This window comes from Quercus robur, chromosome 3 (genome assembly GCF_932294415.1).
Source record: "Quercus robur chromosome 3, dhQueRobu3.1, whole genome shotgun sequence".
Taxonomy (NCBI): domain Eukaryota; kingdom Viridiplantae; phylum Streptophyta; class Magnoliopsida; order Fagales; family Fagaceae; genus Quercus; species Quercus robur.
The window spans coordinates 18023491-18043054 of NC_065536.1; the positions used below are offsets into that span (position 1 = coordinate 18023491).

Here is a 19564-nt window from a genome sequence, read left to right on the forward strand (position 1 = left end):
ATCTTGCACTAAGGTATAAGCATCATCAAGAGTTGAGATTTGTCGAGCCACCAATTCTCTTTGAAGATCATAATTGAGACCTTTCCTAAATCTACTCAAGGTAATTGGCTCATCCTCAGTTGCATTGCTACGTATCCTGTACTCTTCAAATTGTTCTACATACTCAGTAGCAGACCTATTGTCTTGTCTCAAATCATGCCATTGATCCAACAAGTTGCCTTGATGAGAGACTGGGAAGTACTTTTCATTGAGCTTGGCCTTCATTTCTTCCCAAAGAGTTATGGGTGGTTGGCGGGTCTTACGGAGGTGGTTGACAACACTATCCCAATGGAGTTTTGCTCTTCCTACAAGTTTCATTTTGGCAAACCTAACCTTTCTATCCTCAGACAGTTCATACCACTCAAAAAAATGATCCATCTCTCGCACCCAATCATTGTAGACCTGAGGGTTCCTAACACCATCGAAGGTAGGGGCCTCTACTTTGATATGCTTAGCGGAGTTGTCTTCATTGTCTCTATGGTCTTGCCTAGGGTGAGGGCCATGCCTATTATTATTTCTTCCATTATGTGCATTTTCCTCGTCATACCTAGCCTCTAAGTGGCCTAGACGGGCAGTAAGCTCTGCAATGGCTTGTCTTAATTCATCTTGGGGAGGAGGATCCATGTTTAGGTGGGATTGTGGACTAGACTGGGGTTCAGAACTAGACTCTGATTTGGAATGAGACTGTTCTTCAGAACTAGTTACTAGACGACCACTACGCAAATGCATGCAAAGAGATCAACAAACTAATTCTAGCAAGTGAATAGTAAGGATAATACTCAAGTTAAATTATATGAGAAGAGAAGTCATGAATTCCACAGGTTGTTGCATTCAAGCAGTACTAGCTTCAACAAGAATTAAATTAAAAGGACCTAATTATGACAATGTGATTAGGCTAGTTCAACCACTAATACTGAGAAGTAATTACTTTAAAGGATTTTTTTTTTTTTTTTTTGTTTTTTTTTTGTTTTTTTTTTTTTTGTCTTTTTTTTTTTTTTTTTTTTTTTGGCTAAAATAAAATGCTGAAAGAAAATAAACCAGCAGCTAAAATAACAAAGTCATGTGGAAGTTTAAGCAAAACAAAGGACAAAGGCAGTAGCATGTGACTGATATAAAATTGAGGCACATAGTAGACATATTGATATTAAATCTGAAAATGCATTTCAATCCATTAAGTTTGGAAAGCCCACACCTTGGTTGGGCTGACTTAGCAATCTGGGCCTCACTGGACAGTGGGTCACGCTACTAGTCAATGGGAAAATTGGGCCTCACTTGTTGGTCTTCACGTGGAGTGCACTGACCTTCCTGAAGCTTCTGCTTAATCTGATCTGAGTTTTTTTTTTTTTTTTTTTTTTTTTAATATAATAATACAATAAAGAAAGAACTAGAATATAAAGTTAACGTGTAATCTGCCAAGTCCAAAAACTAAACACCGAAACTAGAGAAACAAAGGGAAACTAAAAGAGAAGAAGTGGTGGAGCAAAGCACGAAGCATCTTTGGGGTCGACGGCGAAGAGATGGCTGGGCTCGTCGGCGATGACTGTCAGCGGCACTTGAAGGTGGAGATCGGAGCTGGTGAGTCAGATCTCAGAACTCGAGAAGCGGTATGGTGGAAGCGAAGTGACTGCGTATCGGCGGCGGGTTGTGCGACGGCATCATTCTATTGGTGGGATCAGCGGCTTTGATGGTGGGCTTTCAACTCTCTTCTATCTCTGTCTCTGATCTGGTGGGAGTGAAGTTGTGAATCTGAAATTTTTTTTTTTTTTTTTTTTTTTTTTTTGGGCTCTGTGATCAGAGGCGGGCACGGATGGTGGTCAACTGTTTGGGAGGCGTTGCTGGCTTCTCTGTTGGCTTGGGAATGAAAAACTCATGTGGGGCTGCAGGGTATATACGGATTGCCGGGGCTGGTTTGCAGATCTCGTGAGGCAGGGACTTGGGTTGCTTTGGTTTGCAAATCTCGTGGGGTAAGTATTTGAGTAATGGCATGTCTGGAAGTTGATTTGTTTGTTGATGGTGAGTGTGGGTGTGGGATGTCAGTCGTGATTTTGGTTGCTGAGAGGAGAGATCGGGTTTGGGCTCTGATACCAAGTTGATGCAGGACAACCTAGGCTTCCCACCTAGATTAGTCCTACCGTAAAACCTTAGGCTTCCCACCTAAGGTGTTTGGAATCACCACCAAACAATTCAATGAAAATAATCTCAATAATAATAATAATCTGTAAAATACAAAAGGAACCGTCTGAAGCTTTATATACAGCTTCCAGGAATCATAATGATAAAGATAAACTCTTCTAAACAAATCCTAAACAATCTCAAATACTAGTACGATAATCCTAACAATCTCAAATACTGATCCAATACTAAAGATAAACCCAAATAAAGATAACATAAATGATAAAGATAATCTCCACAGATGTGTCATCGTGTGGTGTCCGCACCAGTATTACTATTAAAAGAAAGGAGCGCGTGGGCTGGTTCAGGTTCGGTCTCATTTTGAACTTCAAAATTGGAAGCCCGACTATATTAAAGTCAATTAACCAACACTTGATTTAAGTTAAAAAGCCAAAGCCCATCTTAGTTTTCTTTTTGTGTTAAAAATCTAAATCCCGTGTTTATTGAACTTTTTTTTTTTTTTTTTTAAGAAAAAATATTGAACCATTATTAAGAGCACGCTAAATTTAATAAAGCTTAAAATTTGGTGAAATTATTCGGTACTTTTTGGAATATTACACATTTCTCTCATTTCAAAGTGAACATTACATATAGGTCTCATTTATATGTAAGATTGACATTTATGTAAGAGTAGAGTGTAGCCTATTGAAGATATTGAACAAAAAAAACATGTCCATGAGTGTTTTTTTTTTTTTTTTTTTTTCCTCTCTTTCTTCTACAAAATATGGACTACACATTTGACGCTTTACTATCATATTTACAAATTTGTTTTCTATACTATAATTAAGGCATTAAATGACAATATAATTATTTTTGTTGCTATTGTTATAAGTCTAAGAAGTTAGTAGAATACCAAGAAGAAATATAAAGAAAAATGATTAAAATAAAAGAACAATAAGACATAGTAAATGTTGTTGATGATGATGAAGAAGAAAATAACGTCAATGAATAAATAATTTTAGAAGATGATGAATATGATGATAAAGTTGACTCAGAAGGTGTTTTTTTAAAATAAAATTTTACTTTAGAAACAAACTAACTGCTACACACACACATAATTACACTCTCACTAAGTTCAAACTCATTACTTAACCCAATGTACTACTACAAAATGGCCTGACTTAGAAGGAATTGAATGGCAAGATGGTGTTATTATTTTGGCTCGCAAGGCATGTATTATCACATTTAAATTTAATCAATTTGAATGTGTATGTTCTAAACATACATTAATGGGATTGGTGAATACATTTGGAAAAAAGTGCATGACTCTGTGTGTGTGATGTAATTGGTGAATACATATCCCCATTGAAATTTAATGGGAATGATGGTAATTGGTGAATACATATCCTTCGTCTCATGTTTTATATTCCATTTTATGTTTCACCAATTATGGTAAGTCATTTCTTAAAAAAAAAAAATTATGTTAAGCCATGCGTTTGATATTTTTCTATTTTAAACTTTGATTATTTTTATATAAAAAAGTTTAATGAATTCATGTCAAATTGTGATTAGTGAAAAATAAAGTGAAATATAAAAAGAGGGGCAGAATATTCGGCTGTCCACATAGATCAAAGTGCTTCTTTTTCTTTTCAAAAAAAAAAAAAAAAGGGAAAGAAAGAGAGAGATCTGAGTTAGCTACAAGTCACCGACTATGAAATTCGTATGATCACAGTTTTTTTTTTTTTCTCTCTGAGGATAAATGGCAGATTCGTATGATCATAGTTAATACCTTTATTACGCCATTCCCATTCTTATTTCTCTCTCTCAAAAATCCATTCAGAAAAATCTCACTTTAACACTACAATTCCTAGTTCATCATATATTTCTTTCTCTTGTTCCTTTTTAAATCTTTTCAACTGTCTATCCAAATTACTATGCCTTTTCCTGTATCCTTTTTTTTTTTCCTTAGTAGTCTTGAGATACTCATGAATATTTTGATTGAAAAAAGAAAAAGAATCACTATTGTGAATTCAACATCTGAAACTACTTATACTGTTTTATACACCCATTTACGAAATTGTAGGACTTCCTTAGGGATTTGACTCTACCTTGGGGTCTTGATGCATGGAAATGCAGCAGTAAAATTATTCACGATTCTATGTGTTGTACTTGGATCTATGCATATGCTACGAGTTTCAAGGCTGTTTAGTCAAGAATCAAATTAGCATTTAGGCCTGATAAGCTGAATAAGAACTTGACTATCAACGGTAATGAAGATTACTACCATTAATAAAAACTTGACTATAAACGGTAATGAAGATTTGTTGTGGACTGTGTGTTTGTATTGTTTTAGAATATGACAACACTTTTGAACAGAGCAAGAATCTAGAAGGAACAGAGAAAGAAAGAAAATATTGGTGATCAGTGACCACAGCATTTTATCGGTATTTTAATGTATAAAGACACGTGCAGATAAAAAAGAATATTAGAAAAAAGAAAAAGAAAAGAAGAAAGATATTACATCATTTAAGATTTGATTCTCAATAATGGGTTGGGTATCCTCAACCCAAAATGGCAACTCTGACTATGATTTTCATTGATTGTGATGATGCTGAAAAATCAATATTAAGTCACACGGCCTCACATGCTCGAAACAATACCTGCAAAATGAAAAGAAAAGACCTAACAGAGAGCACCGGTGTGGTGCCGGCCAAATACCCTCCGAAGGTCAAGTTAGAATTTCTCACAACTCTAGAGTGCCAGCGCTGGGGTGAATTATGCGTACCTTGGTTAGTGAGGATATTGGGGCTTTTATAGTAGTAGAGAGTTGACATATTTTTCTTGATTTAGAAGTCTTTTCCTTATAGGAGTCCTTACGAGCGTATTTTACGAAACCCTTTCCTTGTAGGAGTATTTCTAAGCATGGGGCATAAGATATTTCCTTACATATGCATGAGTGGAGGCCAAGTTTAGGTTACGTCAAGATCGTCAGTCTCATGCATACCCTTGAGCTTAATGTCGTCAGCTTTCCATCTTCAACCCAGGTTGACCCCGTCAGTATGGAGCCGTAGACTCCATACTGTTGCCATGCATGTGTCAGTGGATACAAGGTCGACGGGTTTGTCTGGAATGTCGCTCGACGCCTTTATATTAGTGAGTATATTTACAATATTACCCTTATCAGATCGGGACTTAGATTTGATTCTCAATAATGGGTTTAGGTATCCTCAACCCAGAATGGCAACTCTAACTATGACTTTCCAATTAGTATTTTCTCAGCCTCCACATTTGGGCTACCCAGTTGCCAACTATGAAATTGCAATCTCTAAAATGTGAATAGGACTACCAACAGTATTTGCACAATAACAAACTATCATATTCTTATTGGCCTCACAGGAACAAAAATTCAATTCCTTTACTCTGCCATTTACATTCTCTCTCTCTCTCTCTCTCTCTCTCAAAAATCCATTCAAAAATATCTCACTTTTACTCTTACCATTCCAATTTCGTCACATATTTCTTTCTTCTCTTCCTTTAAAATCTTTTCAACTGTTTATCCTAATCATTATGGCTTTTCTGACTAACAAAGGAGACTCCTCTTCCACTTTCTTTCATCGATGCAAATATGATGTGTTTTTGAGTTTTAGAGGTGAAGATACCCACAATAGTTTTACGAGTTATTTGAATGACACTTTGCGTGATAGAGGTATTAACACCTTCGTGGATGTTGAGCTCCTAAGGGGAGAAGAAATTTCTACAGAACTTCTCAAAGCCACTGAAAGTTCAAGGATTTCAATAATTGTATTCTCTAAAAATTATGCATTTTCTACTTAGTGTTTGGATGAACTTGTCAAAATTATTGAGTGTAAAAAAAAAGGCCAAATTGTGCAACCAATCTTTTTTAAGGTGGATCCATCAGAAGTACGTAACCAAAATGGAAACTTTGGAGAAGTTTTGACAAAACACAAAGAAAGATTCAAGAATAACATGAAGAAGGTGCAGGGATGGAGGGTAGCGCTACATGAAGCAAGCAATATATCTGGTTGGCATTGCAAAAATGAGTATGTATTTAATGACAACTTTTTTTTTTTTTTAATATCACCAATAAATTTTTCCGTTAAAAAAAAAAAAATCCCAAGCTTTATTGTTTGTGTTCTTAGATTTTTTTTTTTTGGTTGAAAGTATAAAAGTATTATATTTTGTTCATATTTTTGAAAAGTGAGCTTTTTTTTTTTTTTTTGAGAGTACTAAGTATTTTAACACATACATACTGGGAGAGGAGAGAAGGTCTTAAAGAAAGTGACAGTAGTGTATATTCAAAAGGGCCTAGTTAGGAAATGGAAGAGTATATGATCAATAATCTTTGTCATCAAGTAATTAGAAAGTGCAGTATGAAATTTGCTTTTTTAAAAAAGCAAAGCGTTTTGTAAAAACTGTCAAAAGTGTTTTTTTTTTTAAAGCTTAGTGTTTGGCTAGCACTTATAAAAGTGGCAGTTTGAGTTATAAATTACCAAAAATGACATTTTATATATATATATATATATATATATAAAGAGAATTTGTTATGTTAATTACCTCCTTAATATTATATTCATTATTATTAATAACAACAACTCTTTTCAAATTATTTTTTTCCTGAAAGCAAATTGTTAATGGTAGATAAAATAATAATAATGTCAGTAGTAGGTCTAGATGGGAACCAATAATAACTTGTTACGAAAACTTTTTAAAGAAATTGTTATGAAAATATTGTGTAAATAGCATTATTTTTTTTCTAAAGAAAAATAGCAAAAATTCAAAAAATTTAGGGACACAATAAAATATCACAATATTTTCATAGTATTCTTTGTTTTTAGTTTTGATCAATCCTAGTCTAATATTTTGTTAATTTATTTAAGGAGAAATTACAAATTACACCCTTAAAGTTTGGGGGTGTTTGGATTATATACCCTGAAGTTTTTGAATTTAGATTTTATCTCCTGAAGTTTTAGAATTTGGATTTTACACCCTAACATTTCCGAATTTGAATTTTACACCCTAACATTTCAGAATTTGAATTTTACTTCCCAAATTTTAGAGGTGTTTAGATTTTACTCTCTAAATTTTGGGGGTATTTGAATTTTACACCCTAAAATCCAAATTCTAAAATTTCAAGATGTAAAATCCAAACACTCCCAAACTTTAGGAGGGGGGAGTAATTCCAAATTCTGAAACTTTATAGTGTAAAATGCAAACACTCCCACCTAAATTTTAGAGGTGTTTAAATTTTACTCCCTAAAGTTCGGGGGTGTTTGGATTTTATACCTTAAAATCCAAATTCTAAAATGTCAAGATGTAAAATTCAAACACTCCCAAACTTTGGGAGGCGGTAATTCTAAATTTTGAAACTTCAGGATGTAAAATGCAAACACTCCCACCCAAACTTTATATATTTGTAAATTGTAAAATCCAAACACTCCCACCCAAATTTTAGGGATGTAATTTGTAATTTATTCTATATTTAATTTTCTTTTGACATATGAAATATTTGACACCTCAACTAGGGTTGTCCACGGGTCGGTCCGGGTCGGGTTTGTGCCCAACTCGAGACCGACCCGATAGAATCGGGTTGAGAAAATCCTGATCCGCCGCCGACCGGTGAGGGAGTCGAATCGGCACGGTCGGTTTTGAGCTGGAAACACGGTCAATTCGGTTGGAACCGTCCACGGTGAAAAATCCAGTCAAAATAGTTGATTTCAGGCCAAAAAAAGCCAAATTTGGCGGAGATCTAACCGGATCTGGTGAGATCTCGCTAGATCCGGTGAGATTTCACTAGATTTGGACGAAATATCACTAGATCTACTTGATAAGTTGCCGAAATATGAAAATTTGTTGCCAGAATCTGAAAATTTGAAGTCGGAATCTGGAAATTTGAGGCCAAAATTTGAAAAACTCGCCGGATTCTGAAAATTTCTGTCGAATTCTGGAAATTTTTTGCTAGAAATTCTTAGTAATTGGTCGGATTGGGTTTTTTCGGGTTTTGGAGAGGAAAACCGAGACCGACCCGCCGGAGTAGGTTTTTGGAACAAATGACCTGTCGCCGACCAGTAACGTGATCGGGTCGGCTGGTTTTCGGGTCGGATTTGGTCGGAACCTTCGGGTGAGTCAGGTCGTCGGACTAGATGGACAGCCCTAACCTCAACTGTTGTGAAATATGTTATGATAATTTGTTGTGTCTTAATACAATTGTAATTTTTATTTTTATAAATCTACTTACATGATGAGACACTTATCCCACTCAACCCACTTTCTTTTTTCTTTCTTTCTTTTTTTTTTTTTCATCCACCCGTTTCTTCCCAGTTCTCCATCAATTATCTTCTTCTTCTTTTCTTTTTTTTTCCTCCTCCCAACATATCTCTTCCTCATCTCTTCTTCTTCACCCAAATGACAAGAAGAAGAAGAAAAGAGATACATAAGACATAAAATATATAAATAAAAATGAGAGAAGCCCGAAGAAGAAGAAGAAGCATAGAGGAGAGGAAACTTAGTGGTAGCAAAGGGAGCCCCGTAGATTTGCTCTAGTTTTGGGACTACACCATAGATTTGTGAGATCTCTGGTTATGGGGCTGCACCGTGTAATCTGTCTTTTAAGTAAAAGGGTTAAAATTGGATTTTAAGGAAAAATAGTGGGTAATTTGGGAAATTCGCTGAACCTTCCAATGGTAATATTGCAAACACGCTTGTGGCCTTTTGCAATTGCAGCTCCCTTGCTGCCACACGATCTTGTGCGTCTCCTCTGTATTAGGAAAAAAAAGACTTTTTTACAAAGCGTGTTTGCAATACGTTACCAAACACGTAGTTTGGATTTTCAGTAGGAAAAAGTGGAACCACCTAGGTGATAAATTTTAGGGCTTTTTAATATTTAAATATCATTTATTCAAATTTTGATATTATATAATTTTTTTTGTTTCAGAAACCATTCTTGTTTTTTGAAATGCAAATGTCATTTAAATTTTTGTGTCAAAAGTATTATAAACATCTCTGTTACAAGTTGTTAAGAAAATTGATTTTCAATTATTATTAAGTACACACGTAACAAACTTTTTTGGTCAAATTGTTTAGGGTTAGGTCTAGTGCTGTCTGCCGTGCCCACAAATATAATGTTTAGAAACTTCCCAAAAAATTCTTAATAAATTCATTCAAGCTAGTATTATAAGTGGATATTGAAGAAGTTTGTTTCATTACTACATAAGCAGATCTTCCACGCGTCTTTGAACTAAAAGCCTAAAATTGATTTCACAGCTGAAAAAGAAAAGGGTTCATAATTTCATACTTAATTTTATTCTTAGATCTATAAATTTCATGTTTCTCAAAAAAAAAAAAAAAATCTATAAATTTCATGCCACTTACTTGTATTAACAATATTTCAGTCATGGTACACAATATTAAATTTTGAATTTAGTTCATGTACATATATATTCTATTTTCTAACATGTTTTTAATGCTTTGTAATTGGCAGCTATCCTGAACATAGATTTATCCAAGAAATTTCTGAAGAGATCTCATGTATTAAATTAAATTGTACACAATTATTTGTTGTTAAATACCCTATTGGAATAGATTCTCTTGTAGAGGAAATAGTAAAGTGGCATTTAGATATTGAGTCAAATGATGTTTGCATGATAGTGATCCATGGCCTTCCAGGAATATGAAAGACATCAATTGCAAAAGCTATTTTTAACTAGTTGCATATCATTTTGAAGGAAGTTGCTTTCTAGAAGATGTTAGAGAAAAGTCAAGAACAAACAATGGCGTAATTCAATTACAAGAGATACTTTATTTTGAGATCTCAGGGGTTGAAATTTGAAGATGCATGGCGTATTTAAAAGAATCATTGTGATAATGGACATGCTTCACCACAAAAGAATTCTTTTAATTCTTGATGATGTGGACAAAGTAGTTCAAGTAAAAAATTTGCTTGGAAAATGCAATTGGTTTGCTTCTGGACGTAGAATTGTTATCACAACAAGAGACAAAATGTTATTGTCTACCCTTCAAGAAGATTGTCATTTAACCTACTATAGCTACAAGGTCAAGGAATTAGATGAACATGAATCTCGTGAACTCTTTTGTCAAAATGCATTCAAAAGAAACAAGCCTAAGGAAGATTATTTCGAACTCGTAAACCTATTTATAAGTTATGCCAAAGGTCTTCCATTAGCTTTAAAAATAATTGGTTCTGATTTGTATCAAAGAGATATTCGTTGTTGGAAAAGTGTACTAGATAAGTATAAAAGAATTCTTAATCCAGATATTCAAGAAGTGCTCAAAATAAGTTATGATGGATTAGACAAAGCTTAATGAGATATTTTCCTTGATATAGCATGTTTCCTTAAAGGATTACGCATGGAAGTTGCCGTAAATATATTACTAAGTTGCAATTCGCATGACCCATTTAATGATATTCAAAGACTTATAGATAAGTCTCTCATAGTTGTTAATGCTAAAAATAACAAATTATCAATGCATGACTTGATACAATAGATGGGTTGGGAAATTGCTCAACACGAATCAGAAGTGTCAAAGAAGAATAGAAGGCTATTGTGTTATGGGGTTGCTCTCGAAGTATATACTGCAAATATGGTACAAATCATTTTGATTTACTATTCCCTTGTTTCTCGAGGCATAAGTAGTGAATATTTTTCTCATTTCTTTTTTAATTTTTTAGTGGTGAAGAAAATATAAGTTTATCCACATTTATTTTCTTTACAATTTAATAATTGTAAATTTTGTTATGTAATGTAATTAATGTAATTCTTTGTCCAAATTGGGGGTTGGATGAAATTCAAGGCATAACATTGTGCTTACCACAATCAGAAAACATGGAATTGGATCTTGGAAAAATGAAAAATCTCAAATTCTTGATAGTTCATAATATAATTTGTGAAGATCTTAAATATCTTCCAAATGAGTTAGGTTAATTGATTGGAATGGATTTCCTTTAACTTCCTTGCCAGCCGTGACTAATCTTCAGAAACTTGTTTCACTTAATATGCCAGGAAGCCACATTAAATTGGATGAGCATTTCGAGGTATGATCATTACCATTTATAAATTATTACTGTATCTTTTTTAAGTTATATTTATACTGAATTTTTTTTCATCCTCCACAGAGATTCCGCATCACAACTTTGAAATACATGAATTTCATGAACTGTAAAAACATTACCAAATTACCTAACTTATTTGTGATTGCCCCAAACATAAAAGAGTTGGAACTTGATGGATGTAAAAATTTAGTTGAGGTTCATCAATCTATTGGGCTTCTTGAAAAGCTTGAATATTGGAGTCTCCAAGCATGCAAAAAACTTAAAATAATTCCAACGAACCTCAAGTTGAAATCTCTTAAATTGTTTTTTCTCAATGGCTGTGAAAGTCTTGGGAAATTCCCTGATATTGGGCAAAGAACGGAAAGATTAGCTCTGCCTTCATCAATTGGAAATCTCACTCGCCTTCGTACGTTATGCATGGGTTCTAAAAATCTTAAACATCTTCCAAGTAACATCTCTAAGTTACAAAATCTTAGGAACCTCTATATTTATAAGCGTGAAAATTTCACGAAGGCTTTCGATACTCCTAATTGCTTCCCCAAATTAAAACTTTGATTTCTTTGGTACAGCAACAACACTACTCTTCCTGACATCGCTAACATATTTCCTCATTTAAAGACCTTTGATATTCACGGCTGCTGGAGTCTTCAGAAAATTCCAAAACTTCCATCATGTATACATACTGTATTTATAACAAGATGCAATTCGCTGGATTCACAATCTAGAATAAGATTATTGAGTCAGGTTCATCTCTTTTTCTCAATTCAAAGTTTTAAAAAGATGCAATTTTGGTTAACTTTCCCAAATATATTACTAGATTTGCTTAACTGTAGTTTCTTTAATTTGCTAATTGCATGCAGTTTGAAGAAAAGGTTGGGCTTCCACGGAATATTGTATGTTCAAGGGGATTATCGCTTCAAGACTACCCATCTGAAACAGACTGTCTCATTTAAACTTGATGGTGGTGGATACAAGCTTGTACTTCCAGGAACTAAAATTCCAATTTATTTCAACCATAGAAGTGTTGGAAGTTCCGTATCATTCTCGACTGATCAGAAATCTCTAACATTTGCTTGCTGTATTGCTTTAAAAGTGGAAGTGAAGGATACTGTGCTAAGAAATCAAATTTGATGGGGTACTATTTCATTTCTTCTTTAAGGAAAAACCTATGTTACCTTGATCTTGTTTAATGTAAGGGTGCCTGTTTTGTCAGTGCAGATTGTTATGCTTACCCAGTATCTCACAGGCAAGGAGGTGCTGAGGCAACCATGATCATCCATCATGCATTTCAGAGAATAAGCCAAAGCAGAGTAATAGCCAAAGGCATACCTAAAATTGCCACCACCACAATTGTGACTAATGGAGAGACAACACCAACAGGTGCGTTGAAATATGTTGGTGCTGAAAATCCCTAATTATGTCCACCACAATGTCTCTACTTTTCAAATTTCATGGATTTCTTGAAGTTATGGACAGCAAAACATCAACAATCAGAATGTCAGCAACAATAATACTCCCACCATGACACTACCCATCTTTCTAGCCATGCTGTTCGATACCAAAGGCCAAGAGAGTATGGAGACTTTCAAAGACATAACAGGGGTGTCCTAATCTGCTTTAAAGAGATAACTGTAAAAGCCTTTTGCAGGTGCCTTTTCATACTGATTGGCACCGACATAATATTATGGCAATAGATTATGGTTGAAATTTTGCTAAAGTGTATGCTCTAATTTCAAAAAATCTACGACTTCCTTTGTTTGTGAGCTGTGAGAATGGGTCAATATTTAACACCTGTTCTGTATGCACTGTTTGCAATCCTGCCACTTGCTCAGCAAAACCACCCTATGCTCATCAATAGAATATTTATATTTCTGTTAATGAAGTTTACAGTTGAAAGTGTTGTATGTTATTAAAGTTGAAGATGTGCAGTTGCAATCTGTATGTACTTCATCCATTCAAATAATGCAAATTATTCCAATTTTTTCATATCTCATTTTCCTCGTTTAACTTCTTCTTCCTTTTTCTACATTACTGAATTGAATTGAACTAAAAAGTTCTCATGCAGGAAGCCTTTGCCTGTGACCAGATAGTTTTTTTTGTTTTCCTTCCTAGTTTTGAGATACTCATGAATATTTCATTGGAAAAAAAAAATTAGTAAAGTGAAATTAAACATCTGAAAGTACTTGTACACCAATTTACGAAATTGTATGACTGCCTTAAGGATTTGACTCTACCTTGGAGTCTTGATGCATGGAAATGTAGCAGTAAAGATATTCACAGGTCCATGTGGTTTACTTGAATCTATGCCTTATGCTTTTAGTTTCAAAGCTGTTTAGTCAAGAACCAAATTAGCATTTAGGGAAGCACGAATCTTGTGATAGAAAAAGAGATAAATGACTGTCAACTTAAACAGCACAAATGGCACTGCATTCCTACTAAAGCTAAGAGCCATGTGACACCGTTTCATTAAATGCAAGAATGACTTAAGAGAACAATGCCATTTCAGTCTTGGATATTAATTAACTTACAACATGCGAGATCCAAGTGTACTCACTAACTCTAAGATTACTGTTTCAATCTCTAATAGTTTGTTAGATCTGTAACTGACTCTAATCTTGCAAATGACTATATAAAAATGAATCTAACACAGAGTCTCTGAGCTAACACAATCATTAAGATATTTTCTTTTATATTTCTCTATTCCTTCGTTGAATCTCACATGGTAGCAAAGCCTTCAGAATTCTCTTTGGTGGTTGGAATCAACAATGCTAGTGAAGTTTGGAATACTTTGGGTTAACGACGCTTCAACTTTGAGGGTTAATATCTTGAATATGAAGATTGAACTACAAAATATAAAAAAGGCACTGAAACTATCAATGGATTCTTACAGAGAATTAAAGCTGCAAGAGATCGATTACTAGCAGTTGGTGTTACAGTGGATAACTAAGAGTTAATCTGCATAGTCCTCAGAGGCTTGCCTAAGGAGTATGCTCACTTTTCTTCTGCAATCAAGACTCGATGTTAATCATTCATATGAAAAAACTCTGATCGAGAATGCAGAAGGAAATTTGCATTCTATGGCAATATATGCCTCATCAAACCAGAAGCAGAATGTGAATCATTCACAGGCATAGATGTGTCTGAATTTAGGAGGAAATCGAGGTTGAGCAAGAAATTCACATAACCGTGGTAGAGGAAGGTTCATATAGGTAATGCCTCTCTTAGCACTAAATACCATAATTTCCAACTTAGAAATGTGTTACATGTGCCTAGTATTGCTTCTATTCTACTCTCAGTTCACAAATTATGCTTGTGTAACAATTGTCATTTTGATGCTATAATTTCCAGTGTCAAGATATTCTAACAGGAAAATATTCTAGGTCATCATATCTTTGTGCTCTTTATTTTTCCGCATTATATCTGTTTTGCACATATTAGTTTAACCTATATTTAATTAACAAACTTGTTAATCAACTTGACTTAATATTAGGTTAAACAACTTGTGTTAAGGGGTCTAAAAACTAATAAGTGGTATCAGAGCGAGTTAGCTCTTGCTTTTAAGTTTCTTGACCTAGAGTTGATTCTTGATCCTTGTTATCATAGATAATTTTAAGTGTCTTATTGTTTTTGACTGTGATGTTTTGAATAAAAAGTACACTATTGTTCCTGTTGATCTTTTTGATGCTTGTGAAACTCTTCGCAAGGAATTATCTAAATCTTTGAAAATTGCTAAGAAATTCAAGGAAGGGTTAAAATTGGCTAATCTTGGAAAAGAGGAATTGGTTGTTAGATTAGATGAATTTGATAGAAAAAATGAATTTTTGAGAAATCAAATTTCCTCTTAAGATGAGAAGATGAAATGCTTGGAACAAGAGTTAGTTGAATCTAAAGCTAAGAAGTGTTTTTGTTTCTCTTCAGCCTAAAGCTGAAAAATTTTATATCCCTCCTTTTAAGAGGAATCATAAAGAAAAGGTTTATGTTGCTAGGTTAGATAAAGGTAAAAGTTCAGATGTAGATGCTGAAGTTTCTAAACCTAAGTCTAAACCTATTGTTAGAGAGCATAAGAAATTTGTTTTTGTGCCTACATGTCACCTTTGTGGTATTGTTGGTCATATTAGACCAAATTGTTCTTTGTTGAGGCAAAAACCAAAATCTGAGACTAGTTTTGCTGTTAGGAGTACTGATTTTTCTAAATTTGTTCCTATTTGTCACTTTTGTCCTAATTGTCATAAATTGAAATTTAACCATTCTGAATTTCAATCTAAGATATGTGATGATTTTGAGCTTGTTGGCTTGTGAAAGGAATTTGCTGGATTTAAGACTTTCTCAGAAGATTGGTGTAATCCCTCAAATACACTCTGCTTTTCATGGATTTTTACCTACAAAGCCGAAGACTCGTGCTATATGGGTGAGAAAAGATTCTCTAAGGTGAGTGTTGCTAACTTGTCCCTAATTTAACTCTTTCAATTATTTGTAGACATGTTTACTTTTTGTTTTTGGTTGTTTTATTTTCTTAGGTTGTTTTGATTATTCAAAAATCCAAAAACATTGAAAATTTTCAAAAAGACAAAAATATTTTATTTTGTGTCTAGTTTTATTTTTCTTGAGGATTACTTGAATTATGATATCTCTCTCTTGATTTAGAACATGCTTGACATTGTGGAGAAACTTGAATAGTATGTGTTATATAAGTGCTAAGCTATTTTTGATTTTGTGTGAGTATGTACTACTTTGTACATGTACTCAAGGGTTAATTAAGAGATTAATATTTCTTGTTTGTGTATCCTTTATAGCTTAGTTAAGCACTGTCATGCATTGTTTTCGCATTTTATTCATTAAGCATAATGTGTGCCTTTTATTTTTGGTCATAAAATATTTTTTGAAAATCCAAAAAGATTTTTATTTCTTTTGTATTACACATCATGGACTTGTAGTTGAGGTTGGCCATATTATCTTTGCATAACATGCTTATGTACCTTGTTTAGTTTGGATGAGCTTATTTTTTGACACTTTGCTAGTTTTAACTATGTAGTGCATGTTGTGTGGGAGTTGTTTATAGTTTTTGATCACATGATCTTGATTTAGAAGTCACATGCTTTTAATTGTAAGGACTAAAAAATCCTAAGAAAAAAGCATAAATAACAATCTCACTACTGTTTACTAGCCAATTTTGAACACCTTAGTGCATATCGTAAGATTTTGTGCTTGAGAAAGAGTAGCACATGCACAAAAAGAAAATAAGGTGTAGCCTTGAAATTAAAGAGAGAGAGAGAGAGAGAGAGAGAGAAAGGCAAAGAAGTAAAATAATGCATGTACACTATAAGGCTAAAAAAAAAAAAAAAAAAAATTACATGATTGCAAGCTTATTTTCTAGGAGATGTGGGAGTTATATGATGTAACTCTTTAAGTGACAGTCACTTTTAAACTTATGTGATGAATAATTTAGAAATTGTAATTGATTACTATTTACATATCACCTCACATGTATCTCATGTTGTTACTAGTTGCACACACTTCACAAATTATTTTTTGCTAAACTTAGTACATGAAATTGTGTGTGAATTTGGTTTGGCCATCCAAGATTATGTTTTCTATGGTGATTGATTCAAAATATGTTAAAGGATGGGCAAAAATTATGTTTTTGATGATTAAAAACCTTGTTTTGAAGTTCTGGGTTGAAAACTCATGTTTTTGAAAAACATTTAAACTCATTCTCAGGCATTTCATTCATGAAATTCCTTGGTTTGAGTAGTTTCTGCACAATCTTCTGCAGTTTTTCTAAAAATTCAAATTTCTAGAATTTCGGTCGATCGAAAATCCCTTGATTTTTAATGCTCTCGGCTTGACTTGATTGGTATTCGATCGATGCTCGACTGATCGAAATTGGAAAATTTTCAGCTTTTAGATTTTTGACCAAAATTTTTCATGAATCATTTGTGTTTAGGATTCACATGCATTGCATTTTTTTTTTTTTTTTTTATCCATCTTGCATTTTTGCAGTCATATCTCTTTTTTTTTTTTTTTTTTTTTTTTTTTTTCACACATAACATGCACACACTTTGCTTTTTTTTTTTTTCACACATAACATGCACACACTTTGCTAAATTGGGTGCTCAACTTGATTTAAAAATTGATTTATTAATTTTTGAGCCCTTTGTACATTTTAATATATGCTATTTTTCTTGATATGTGAAATGCTGAAAACTGAGGAAAATTCTTTTTTTTAGATATGATGGATAATAATTTTTCAAATATTTTCTCTACTTGATTTGAGTTCAAAAGACCATCTGTTTTTGGGTCACATAGTGTCAAGCTTGCATATATTGAAAGAGAAAATATTTGTATTCATGTGTAACCTCAATTTATTTATTTATTTATTTTTGTTTGGTTTGTGTCTCTTTATTTTCCCCACCTCTTGAATTTTCCCCAAAACTGTTTTTCCCAAAACATGTTTTGTTTTTCCGATTTTTATAGGGCGAGAAACTTGTTTTTAACCTTTGTTCTTCATAGAGAAGTTGTTGCTCTTCACAGGGGGAGTTGCCTAAGGAGTATGCTCACTTTTTTTCTGCAATCAGGGCTCGAAGTTAATCATTCATATGAAAAAATTTTGATTGAAAATGCCAAAGGAAATTTGCATTCCAAGGCAATGTATGCCTCATCAAACCAGAATGTGAATCATTCATAGGCACAAATGTGTCTGAATTCAGAAGGAAATCAAGGTCGAGCAAGAAATTCACATAACCGTGGTGGAGGAGGAAGGTTCATATAGGTAATGCCTCTCTTAGCACTAAATACCATAATTTCCAACTTAGAAATGTGTTACGTGTGCCTAGTATTGCTTCTAATCTACTCTCAGTTCACAAATTATGCTTGTGTAACAATTGTCATTTTGATGCTATAAATTCCAATGTCAGGACATTCTGATAGGAAAATATTCTACGAGGGTTTGAGTGAAAATGGAGTCTATCCAATATACTCAAAACCCAAAGCATCAACTGCATCTTCATCACCTTCACATTTCAATACATGTCCTGGTTCATCTGCCCAATCAAAGAATCAAAATCAGTAACTTTGTGTAAATTCTGTAAATAGGTTTCTTTCCAAAAAGTGGATGCCATGGCATCACAGACTAAAACACCCTAGTGATAAAGTTCTTGCTCTGGCAGTTCATTTTCTTTCAAAATCATGTACTGCAAATAACTCTGATGTGCATTGTAGACACTGCCTTTGCTAAATCTGATTTTTCAGTCTTCTAAACCTTTAGAATTAATCCACTGATGTATGTGGTCCAGCTCCAACACAATTATCAATAGTTTTAAATACTATCTTGCACTTGTTGATGATTTCACCAAGTTTACTTGGATTTTCTTGTTGAAATTGAAATCTGATTTCCTATTTACTTTCAAACATTTTACAGGAACCATTGAAAATCTTATTGATCATATAATCAAAATTCTTAGATCTGAATTGTGGGGGTGAATTCACTTCTAATGCCTTTAATGATTTTTTCTCTAATCATTGTATTACTCACCAATTATCATGCCCTCACACACCCCCAACAAAATGGAGTGGCTGAAAGGAAACATAGGCATCTTGTTGTGTGTGCTTTGACCATGCTTTCTCACTCAAATTTACCTACCACTTATTGGTCATATGCTATTTCTACTGTTGTGCATCTGATAAATTGACTACCCACTCCTTTACTTCATAATCTTTCACCTTGGGAGCTCCTCTTTAAGGCCAAACCAGATTTATTACACTTGAAAGTTTTTGGGTGTACTTGTTTTCCTCTTCTTAAGCCTTATAATACCCATAAATTTCGACCTCACACTTCTCCTTGTGTATTTTTAGGTTACCCTCCCACTCAAAAGGTTACAGATGTCTTTTATTGCACTCTTGTTCTCAATCAATTCTTCAGCCCTTTACTCAATCTAATTCCACTGCACAATCCTCTTCTACTCTACCTGTACTGAAACCTTCACCTCTACCTTCAGTTCCACTAGTTTCTGCAGAAACTAGGTCCCAGCATGCCTATCCTTCTCCACCAGCCACTTCTACACCAGATATTTCCCAACCAGAACCTTCTCATACTACATCCTTATCAGGCACAAACAAACATCCTACAGTAACTTCATTACTATACCACATAACCCCCCTCATATAAAATTGCAGCCCAATTCCCACACTGGTTTGCACCTGTGAATGAAGAATATGATGCCTGTATAACATGGCCTAAGCAATTATCTTCTTGCATTCACGCGTTTTAGCATATATTTGCATAAAATTTAACTTTCTTAATATGGGGGACTGATAAAGAAAATAGAA

General features: G+C 33.8%; 1 long non-coding RNA gene across 1 annotated transcript; it reads left to right on the plus strand.

Moving 5' to 3' along the window:
* The first annotated feature begins 11859 nt into the window (after positions 1 to 11859).
* LOC126717345 (uncharacterized) lies at positions 11860 to 12956 on the plus strand. Its single transcript, XR_007652532.1, has 3 exons — positions 11860 to 11983; positions 12100 to 12374; positions 12486 to 12956. It is a non-coding gene; the product is annotated as an uncharacterized LOC126717345 (long non-coding RNA).
* The last annotated feature ends 6608 nt before the right edge of the window (positions 12957 to 19564 follow it).